Below are 11,877 nucleotides of genomic sequence, written 5' to 3'. Positions count from 1 at the left end.
TTAAATTCTGGCCGGATCATATCCAACTGCCCGTATCTTATTTATTTATTTTTACTTTTTTTTTTTTTTTGAAATAGTTCTCATCCCTTGGTAACTAGTTCACTTGGACGAGTCTCGAAATTAAGATTTTAAATTTCTCCTAAATAGTACTAGGAAAGATAAAACATATACTCTCACTCCTGCTCAGTTTCGTAGCACCAACTACCATCATTTGGTGTCGTATCTTATTTAATATACGCAATTGATATGCAACTGAGTTGTTGTTGTTCTTTGAGGAGACAACCCTGGCCGCTGCAGCTGAATACCTAAAGATATTGGAAAATATGTCGCAATATGAGACTAACAAGAATTAAAGCATCCATATGTCCATTGCTAAAACTTTCTTCCACTTGTGTAATTGCTCCCTGTTCTAGTGCTTTTTCAAGTGTTATTTTTTAATCATAAATAACATATGTTAATAAATGTTTTTAATCAACAATTTAAAACATGGATTTTTTGAATGCATGAACCCAAAGGAAAAATTCCACTCGGTGCCCATGTGAAGGGTACGGTGATAGGAACGCCACACTTGTCAAAAATGAACAAATTGAGGAGATGTTCACATTTATTGATTTTGTTCGTAAAATCCATGTTGTACAACATATTGTCCCACAACATATTGAAGATTTGGCTCTGGATGTCCTTTTCAACCTCCAACACCCATAAATGGAGCATAAGCCCAATGGTGTAACATCTGCTAAGCACGTGAACCTGACCCCGTTGCCTTCTGTGCTTGCGTTCTAGTTATACCTCAAACATGTCATTATTGTGATTGATTTTGATGAAAGTGGGATATTATCGATGTTAACTTCTAACCTTGTGGTGTTGTCATTTCGGTTGTGTTTCATGGGATTCTTCACTATTTGAATTATTATCATGATGATGTACATTGTATTTTTGTTCCTCTCCTCCCTCTCCTCTCCTTTTATGTCGAGGATTAATGGCAGATTTACTTTATTTAGTTGTACAACATATTGTCCCACAAATCACATTCCTAATATCATGTTTGCTTAAAATGTCGACCTCATCAGCTTCTTCTTCTTTTTTTTTTTTTTTTTATAAAGTATATATCTTTCACTCGAGGTAATCCTATTTGGAACGGGTCTCGTATTAAGGCTTTAAACCTCTTCCCAATATGGTATTAGGGAGGATCAAACACATACTTTCATCCTCACCTGTTCAGCTCTTATGCGCCAATTGAGCTACACCATCATTTGGTTCGACCTGCTTTATATATCCATCATGTATACCAAAATGATGGTAACTCACTTGGCGAATGGGAGCTGAGCAGGTGGGGGTGAGAGCATGTATTCGGTCCTCCCCAGTACCATTTTTAGGAGGGGTTAAAGCCTTAATCCTGAACTCACCCCGAACTCCGGATTAGTTCATATGGAACCTATGGAATTGCCGGGGAATTATATATATATATATATATGGGAGAATTATATTTACAAACTTTTGTTTACAAACTACACTATGTACTCCCGGAAGTACACTAGGTTACACTATGTACTTCCGAGAGTACATAGTGTAATTTGCAAAAATTGTAAAAAAAAAGTTTGTAAACGGATCATTCCCTATATATATATAGGGTTCGCTTTTTCTGCAGTTACTGCAAATAAGTTATCTGCAGTAAGCCCAATACGACGTCGTTTTGGGCCAGAAATCATGGTGTTTTTATAATTTTAATTTATTTCAGGGTTATTATAATCTTTATAATTATAATTTTTTTAATATTTCAATCCCAAAATGAAGTTGTTTTGGAAGTAAGTGCAGATAACTTATCTGCAGTAACTGCAGAAATACTTTTATGATATATATATATATATATATATATATATATATATATATATATATCATGTACACTTGTTAGCAAATCACATACATGATAAATGAACACTATATACCGTTAAAATTTTCTCTGTATGACCTATTCTAAATATGATACAGGAACCACTTCAACGCAAAAGTTTAACCTGTTAGTTGAGGGCTTTTTTAATAGTTTATATTATTTTATAACATACTCCCTTACGCAAGAATTCTTTGGGCTTGAAGCGTGAATATTACACAGACCTAATTTTTGGTTTACCTTATGCTTTTATTTAATTTCACTAAAAAATAGGGACCGGTGAAGATCGAACTCATGACCTCGTGGTCACTGAAACTCTGATACCATGTAAAGAACCAATTCAACCCAAAAAATTAAGTTGTTTAGTGAAAATCCTTTTAATTTTTTTATTCTCTAATACATCAATACTTACATGTTTTGCTAATTAGACCCAGTACTAGTAGATGCCAAAAGCTCGTTTGATTATGATCACAATGGGCTCATCATATTAGATAAATTAAAATATTTATTAACCCTATTAATTTGAAAATATAAAACTAATTAATTAATATTATACATAAATAAGGAAATTTCTAATATTTTTTAGAAGTTGTTTAAAAAATTAATGAAGAAAATAATGAGATGATAAAGCTTTAAATTTAAAGCTATAATATATCACCCTTAGATTAAAAATTAAATTAGTACAACTCTATAATTCAAAATATAATATATTTAAAAAAATTAGGTAGTTTTGCATTTTAGACTATTGGTCCAAGGTCTAATGTTTTCGAGATCTGATAATAGAAGCTTGAAAATCTCTCCTTTTGGCCAATTGGGTTTCTGTATGAGGTTTGTTAGATTTTGTTTGAAGTATACTTTCTCTTCACGGAACTCAAAAACTATAACTTATGTTCATTTTTCGTGGTTTATGCGGTAACCTGATTAATGCAATCATCGCTGATTTTGGGTTATTTGGGGTTGTATTTGGGGTGCTTCGCTTGTGATGCTGAGCCTCTGTACTAGCAAAACAATGCTAGAAAGTAGAAAGAGTGCATGAGTGTTTGAGGCAGGCTTTATTTAGGTTATGTTCTGGTCGGCCCATTTAACTGGCCCAATAAGGATAGTCTAATATTAAGGGTTTAAGCTACCTTAGCTCTACCGACCTTGATATGTCAGGGTGCTACCTCCTATATTGCTGGCAAATATCCCAACATAAGACACCAGAATGTCTTACATTAGGGAATTTTCCCTTCCTCTTTGTCTCCTCAGGCATCCAAAATAACTTTCCCTTCACTTTCTCCCTGCACAGCAGTTGTTGTCAGAATCGCAACAACAGCAAGGCCAGGCTCATATAGCTCTTTTCCATGATAGTTGACTTGGCTTACTTCCCCACATAGATAAGAGCTCAACCCTAACTATAATACATCCCTCTTCTACACCAGGGGGCACACTTGATTATCACTTTATAAGCCGTTACTCTATCGCTTTTAAGAGCCATTGTAGCCCTTCAAACACCATCCCCTTTTTATACACATTGCACCTGGGATTACCTCACATTGCCTTGGTCCATACCATTATTACAGAGGACACCGCTATGGTGATCGCAACACCCTTCTAAGTTACATCCTTGGCTATGTTGCTTCACTAATGATTCATTGGTGTCGTCTATGGGAATCTATAAACTTTGATTCTTATTCTCTCAATGGAAGTTCGAAAAGAGTTAGAACTCTGCTTTCTCCTAGTTTAACCACCAGCACGATGGTCTTTACCAGGAGAACGACCCAGCCTCGGGCAACCACTCTAGATGATCAAGCCAACACCATGCATTCAGAGTTTAAACATTTAGTTCAGTCAGCAGCAGCTCCTCGAGCCATACCAGTCGTTGTTCAACCAACCATAGCCGCTCCGGTCTATGTTCAACCAACTATGGTTGCTCCCGTCACACTGGACCCAACCACTCAGCATATGATAGATGAAAAGAGAAGAGAGATAATACACCTCCGCCAAACCACCCACCTGAATGCCCAGTCCGTCCTACAAGAAGTGCAAGAATAAAGTGTAGGCCCAGTACAAACAGCATTATCTGAAGTTCACCTCGGGATGCCACAACAAGTTCCCATCCTCCATGAAGTAGTACTGGTCAGTCAACGAGTCATCGCATAAGGCCCTTGCATCTTGCCAATGGTTACTGCCTATCTGCCTCACACCTTTGTGCCTGGAACCATGGCGCCTTTATCACAAACCCACATACCGCTTGCAGCACCTCCACAAATTATTGTAGTACTTTATCTCGGCCAAGCGATACCAACTACTCTACGAGCCACCCTACTCCAAGTCTCCTATGCAATCTCGGTCGTCGAACAATAGTTGAACAATCATGCCACTGGACCAGCCCTTTCCTACTCAGTTCATAATGATGCTAGCGTGCATTAACCAGCCCTCCAACATTAAGGCCTCCTACATCAGGCAGGACGATAATTGGCCGCCCAGAACACATCCTCCAACCCCTCTAGATGTAACAAGCCTCTGATAGATGTACTATGACTCACCCCTAAATCGTTCAATTTGAAAGGACCTTACAATATTCCCACTTAAGTTGGAGATTCTGATCTGTTTGAATGGATCTAGAAGTTTGAGGCGGCCATGACGTTGCATAGAGATGCAGACCTCATCGTGTGCAGAAATTTCCCTATGCTTTTGGGCAAGAGGGAACTTACATGGTACACTAACTTACCGACGAGAAGCATTTCTTCGTGGGACGATTTGACGAGCAAATTTCAAACTCAGTTCACTACAAGAGTACCAGTACCAAAGTTTGTTCACTTACTTGAAAAGATACGCCAACAACCTAGAGAATCCCTCAGGCCATACCTTCATCGAACCCAAAGTTCAAATCCATATCCTCATGTTTAATCTACGCTCGAGAGCTTTCTCTTATGAGTTAGCCCGACATAAAATGACGAAAATCGAAGAAGTGAAGAAAAAAATCCACGAATTCATGAAAATTGAAGAATACAAAGGCAGCCGAGCAAAAGAAAGCTCTGGGCGAGAAGGAAAGAAGGGCAAAAGCATAAATTAAACGGAAAAAGAGGATTAGAAACCCTCAAGCAGAAACAACGACCACATTTCCTCTCGAGTATCCCGTCCCCACATCCTCCAAGAAGTTATGCAGGCAGAACACACAGAAGTTCAGACAACACTCGCCTCGAGACCTTAAACGCCAAAAGAAACTGCTAAGTTATGCAAGTTTCACAGAACCAATGGCCACTCGTCCTAAGAATGTTGAATGCTTAAAGAAGAAATTGACAAGCTGATCAAAGATGGCGCATCCAAGATATATGGAAGGAACAACCATAGAGATGACCATTGCAGAGAATCAGACCAAAAGCGGCGCTACAAACCCAATCGGAGTCCTTCACAGGACAACCAAAGAACTGGAAGGCCTATACAAAAAAGGTTTCTCACAACCGCTCCTTAAATGTTTAAATCCAAGCGACGCCGAGTACGTGCTAGAGGAAGTGCATGAAGGTCTGAATGGACACCACTTGGGAGGTTACTCCCTAGCGAGGAAGGCTCTCTGGGCAAGTTTTTCCTGGCTGACCATGGAGATGGACACCCATGATCATGTAAAAAGATGTGACAAATGCTAGAGAAATGCAGATATACATCGTGCACCCATGAATAAATGACGACCATCACTTCACCAAGGCCTTTTACAAATGGGGAATTTATTTTTTAGGAACTTCCCCAAAGTAGACTAGAAAAGTACAATGATTGGTGATCGCTATTGACTATTTCACCAAATAGGTTGAAGCCGAACCGATCACAACAATAACTTGTCAAAGTTTTAGGAAGTTCTTCATGAAAAATGTGGTTTAGAATCCTTGGGGTTGTAATTAGTAATCACGGATAATGGCACCCAATTACAGATGCAAAGTTCAGAGAACTAATGGCAAATCTCCAAATTAAACATGTTTCGCTGCATTGGAGCACCCCTAGTCCAACGGCTAAGCTGAATCGACTAACAAAATGCTCACATGAGGACTCAAAAAGAGAATCAAAGAACTCAAAAGAGTGTGGGCTAAAAACCTTGACAACATTATATGGGGACACAAGACAACCGCCTAAACTAGCACAAGAGAGACACCATTCAGATTAATCTACGGGACCGATGCTATGATCTCAGTTGAAATTAGAGAGCCCTCCTAGAGGCAAGAGAATGTGACTGAAGAAACCAACAATCAGCACTTGAGAGAAGAGCTAGATCTGTTAAGCGAATGCAGAGAGAAAACCATGCTAGTAGATCTCACCTCAAAAGAAGTTTGCCACCCGATACAACAAGAAAGTTGTTCCCATAAATTTTGAAGAAAGAGACCTCGTGCTCAAGAGAGCCGACATTGGCAACAAGAACACTCATGAGGGTAAGCTCATCCCTAATTGGGAAGACCCATACAAAATTGCCAACAAGTTAGGAGGAAGTGCCTACACCCAAGAGACCCTGGATGGGAAAGCAATCCCCAGAGTATGGAACGCCAACAAGCTTAGATAGTAGTACAATTAGCAAACCAAGCGATCACACTTTTTTACTAACTGGGGGAACCTTGTGTAATCCTTGAGTGCGCACATTTTTCCTTTACTAAGTTTTTATCCCACTGAATTTTTCTTGAAAATATTTTTAACAAGGCAGCCTGTATTAACATATGAAAGGTGGTATGTTAGCTATGAATATAACACTCTTTTTCTTGTAATCCTTGCACTCCTACACTTTTTTCAATGAATTCAACAAAGCTTGTCCAATGTTAATATTTTATATTCCCCACTTGAATAATTTGATTGCTTAACAAAGGCAGGGACGGTTCTCACCCCCGGTATACAATAAAGGCAGGCATCTCGGGACAAAAACATGATAACCAAAGATCGGAATGCGCCACCCTCCGGCAAAACAAAGTCCATGACAAAATTTCCATCCCGACAACTTATATCGGGTGGGGAAATTTACCTCCCGAAGACTAGGCAGGTTTCCACCCCCTGCAACAAAAGACTGAGATGCACCATCCCTCAGCAAACAAAGTCGGCAACTAATTCCAAGCGGAAAACACACCCCCGAAGACCAAGTCGATCTCCACCCTCGGTTACATTATTCCGGGCGAAAAATACACCCTCGAAGATTGAGTCGATCTCCACCCTCAGTTACATTATTCTGGGTGAAATAAACACCCACAAAAATTGAGCCATTCTCCACTGTCAGCTACATTATTTTGGGCAAAAAATGTACCAGTGAAGACCAAGCAGGTCCAAATCCTCGGTAACAATGAAGTCTGAGCAAGTTCTCACGTTCGGCAACAACAAGACTGAACAGACAAAGTCTAGGATGATGAAAAATCTTCATCCTAACAACTTATGTCGTTCCAAAAAAATTACTCCCAAAAACTAGGAAACGAAGGCTGAGCAAGTTCTCACCCGCGGTAACAACGAAGACCAATCAAGTTCCCACCCTCGAGATCAAAATGACTATCCCAAACAACAAAGCTAAATATATCAAAACAACCTCAACGACATATTAAAAGAAGGAGATGGTAGAAGTCTAAAGCAGCAAATTCAAAGCAAGTCTAGATAAACAACAAATATTGTTTAAGTACAGACTAAAAGAGTCGGCGTATCGACCCACCAAATAAAGGAAGCAAAAAAAATACAAATAAAGTTGACATCCAATCCTTTCAAACAGCTCCAACAACATCAACCTTGCTATCAACATTGTTATCCCCATCATTATCCTCATCATTGCCCGGCGTATTTATGACCCGTCCACTTTCTACTCTCCCACCTCTTCTACTTCATTATGACTTGGTGAGTTACTGAAACCCTGGATCACTTCACAAGAACCATTCAGAGGTTCCTTCACTAACTGATCATCTTTCATAACGTATCTGAGGTTAATTCCCGAGAGGTCCAACTTCGCCGATGGGTTGAGGAATTTAATTTAGGCGATCGCGTTATTAAAAGAATCATTAAAAAATGTCTGCCAACGCTTTTAATCCATGTCTCCATGCTTCTTAATGGTATTGTCCACGTTACAATATCAACCAGGGCTATTGCCAAAGCTTCATGTGTCTTTTTCAGTTCAGTGGTCAGCTTTCCCTTGGACTTAGTCAGTTCGTGTTTGGTCTTCAAAATCTCCTTAACAGTCTCCTAAAGCCCCTCGTTAGCTTGCACAAGCTTTTCTATCTTTGCCTCATGCACCTCGTTAACCTTCTCCAAAAAGGCCTTACCATCCTCAAGGATATTCTCAGATTCAAGGACGCCAACATTTTTCTGAAGCTTACCAATCTCAATGGTAAGCTCTTAATGTGAACCTCGCCAAGAACAACGAGATTCGTTAACGAATAAGGATCCGAGGACCGTTTCTATGTTCAGGTTTAAGGTGGAAAGACTACGATTTGAAGACGCCATAAACGGTGGTGAAAATATGTTTGATAAGTCGAAGGTCAAATGCCAAGGAAGAATTCCAATAAGTTCGATAATTCCTTAAGAAACTATAGAGAAAAACTCTCGAAATTATGAATAAAATGCTTGTTGCTATTCTCATTGATAGTTCACCTTTAAATAGGCTTTTTACAATCCAAATTCAAAAATCAAATCCTAATACAAACTAAATCAGAAATAAATCTACTAAAATAAGTAAATATCCTAACGCAATTCAAATCCTATTAAAAGCAAAGATAAAACTAAGGATATTTGTCTCCTACAAATAAGAAAAGTTTCTAAAGATAATAATAAGGATTGCTGGTTACAGCCTAATCAACATTAAAACTCTTTAAGATAAGGAAACAATTATGTTGAGATATATAAAACCATTAATGTAGCCTCACCCAACAGCTTAAGCTTTTGGGTTGAATTGGTTCTTTACATGGTATCAGAGCCTCGGTGTACCGGGTTCGATCCTCGCCGCCCCCCACTTTCTTTCAAGTGGAATTTCTTTGTTTGCATAGGTAGGTGGGCCTGTGCAATATCCACCCTTCAAGCCCAGTGGGCTCTCGTGTGAGGGGGCGTGTTGAGATATATAAAACCATTAATGTAGCCTCACCCAACAGCTTAAGCTTTTGGGTTGAATTGGTTCTTTACAAATTATAACTAAATAATTAAAGAAAGATTGTGATAGGGAACTTGGTAACCAATCAAATTCAAAACACATCCCAAATCTTATCTTCCGAAATATGCTAAATATTTTGAAGCCAAATCTCTTGAAAATGTGGGTCAAGCCGAATGTGAAATAAATATGATTTATATATATATATATATATATATATATATATATATATATATATATATATAAAAGTAATTATGTAAGATGTAAACTTATAAGATAAGTAATGGTCTTAGACTTATAAAGTAAGTAGTGATGTAAGATTTAAACCTGTAAGTTAAGTAATGATGTAAGATTTTAGACTTGTAAGTTAAGTGATTATGTAAGCTTAAGATATTTTTAGAAAAAAGAAGAGGAATACAATAAAATTGGCTATATATATAAGGCACCTTCTCCCCCTATTTTGATGGTCATGTAGGAAAAATAAGAAATAGAGAGAAAGAGAGAGAAAAGGAAAGAAAAAGACATGAGGGAAAGAAAGAGAAAGAGAGATAAAGAAGAAGAATATGGGAGAAATAAAAAAGGAAGGTACTATTGAGAAATAAAAATCTTCTTTCATTTTTCTTCTTTTCAATATGTTTTTTATGATGTTGTTACTCTGCCAAGTTTCTTACTTAAAACTCTCTCTTTTTACTTGACTTTATTTCTACCTTTAGCTTTATTATTATTTAGTTCTAAAATTTCATTTCTTTTCAAGATAATGATCAGATTGATGAATTATTTGGTACCAAATAAATGATAAGAGAATGTGTAATCTTTAACTATATGATGCTGCTATGAACTGACCCACAAAGTTTGTTCAGATGGTTATAAGATAAAGGACGCCTTATCATAGCTTGATCTCCGCCATACAGAACCTTTCACATGCAGAGACCCACAAAATTAGGATTTAATTGGCTTCAGTTAAATATTACACAAAGTATTATTTATTATTGTTTTTGACATTACTTCTTTTTTATAAACTTATTTGAGAGAATGATATTTTTCATTATTACGGCTGGAATGGTTATTGTTAGAAAACCTCGATGTCACTGAGATTTTTCTCACATGTGTTTGTTTTTATGCTAACCTTTCCAGAAATAAATTAGCTTAGTATGAATATCCTGGGTGAAAGTTGGGGCATAATGATACACGATTATGAGGACTATGCGAAGTTTAAAAAAATTATGTATACGAGTTTAGTTAAAATTTCTACTTGATGTAAAATAATTTAGAGACAAGAAGTCGATGTATTTGACTCAATCATATGTATAATTATATTTTAAATATATTTTATCATATGCTTTCTTTTATATTCGTTGCATAAATTTAAAGGGTATTTCTTTTATAGCCGTTGCGTTATATTTAAATTTAAAAATTAATGTGATATCCTCTATGCGACCTAGTTATAGGGAATGTTACATTGGGCACTTCCCCACTTCGTCCTTAATCTTGTAAAGGCAATCAGCCACAAACTTTTCCAAGTCAGACAACGTATCATATCCGAACAAATAATGGCCCTGTGGTTTTTCATAATGCCTCCTGGACCAATAGAGTTTGAACAGTTTCTCGTTGTTCTCAAGATTCACAAAAAAAGGCTTAGCACTTTCCTCAAGCACATGGTTCACCCAGAAAAAGCATTCTTTGAAATGTTTATTTGAATCGTGAAAAGAAAAGATGACTAAACAATATATCAAGCTTCCAATTCAAGCAGAATGTAAACTTATTTTCTAACACAAAACAAAATTAAAATAATTCTAATAATATCAATTCAGAGGCAATATGCAGCGGATCAAATTTGAAAAGAAAAATAGAAGAATTTTAATGTTTATGCTCACTATTTTCAAGAAATCATGCAAGAACGAATTTAAACATAAAAGTAATTATCATAAACCCTAAAACAGATTCAATATGAAATATATCAAGAATCAAAACGAAATTCAATTTATAGAAATCAAAAGAGATAGGGTAAGGAAAAATCACACCGCAATATATCATAGTTCACCCTCTAACCACTTGAGAGCTACGTCCAGACTGATGTTGATCATTTTCACTATCATCAAGCTTCCAACAGGTGCTTGAAGAAACCTTTTTACAACTAGAATTTTACAAGTCTATGATCACACCTTGATCACACTTAACTTAAGCCATTAGGATTACTTCAATTGTCTCTCCAACAAATACAACAATTCACTCATGCTAAACAGATGCAGAGCCACATCTCTGCGTTCAAACTAAAAAAAAAGAACAGAAAAAGATTAAGAGATAAGAGAGTAATTAAGACTTTTCTCAAGAATGTGCAAAAGTAAGCCAATATGGGTTCAATTCTGAGATTTCTTTGATTCTGAGTTTTTTAGTGTTAATTCTTATATTCAGAACCCTAATCATATGCATTTATAGGTGCCCAATGAGTTATTAGTCATTTATAGCCATTGGACATCAAAAAATTTGAATTTCTTCGAGTTTAAGTCACTTATAACAGAAAGTATTCAATTACTTTTCGGAGAGTATTCGAATACTTCTTCAAACCCATAAAGTATCTGATTACTGTTCATCAAGTATTCGATTACTTTTCTACCTAGAAAAGTATTCGATTACTTTTATGCAGAAATCAATTTTCATGATTGTTTACGAATTTCAATGCATCTTAATGATTTCTAGTGACTTATAAATGGTTCTAAGTGACTTCTAACATATGTATGATCATGTTTCACACTTGCATAACAACTCTTGATGTGTGTGAACATTGTATGCATGATAAAAGTGAATATGTGTCACCTATATGAGTTTATGGTTTATTTTTGCACTTCCCAAGATAAAACTTAATAAACTCAATCCTATAAGTTCTATGACTTAGATAAAACTATATAAACAGTATAGAGCTATG

This window comes from Gastrolobium bilobum, unplaced genomic scaffold (assembly GCF_033153095.1).
Source record: "Gastrolobium bilobum isolate Gb01-03AN ecotype WA unplaced genomic scaffold, APGP_CSIRO_Gbil_v1 utg89416, whole genome shotgun sequence".
Lineage (NCBI taxonomy): Eukaryota > Viridiplantae > Streptophyta > Magnoliopsida > Fabales > Fabaceae > Gastrolobium > Gastrolobium bilobum.
This window is presented reverse-complemented; position numbering follows the sequence as displayed.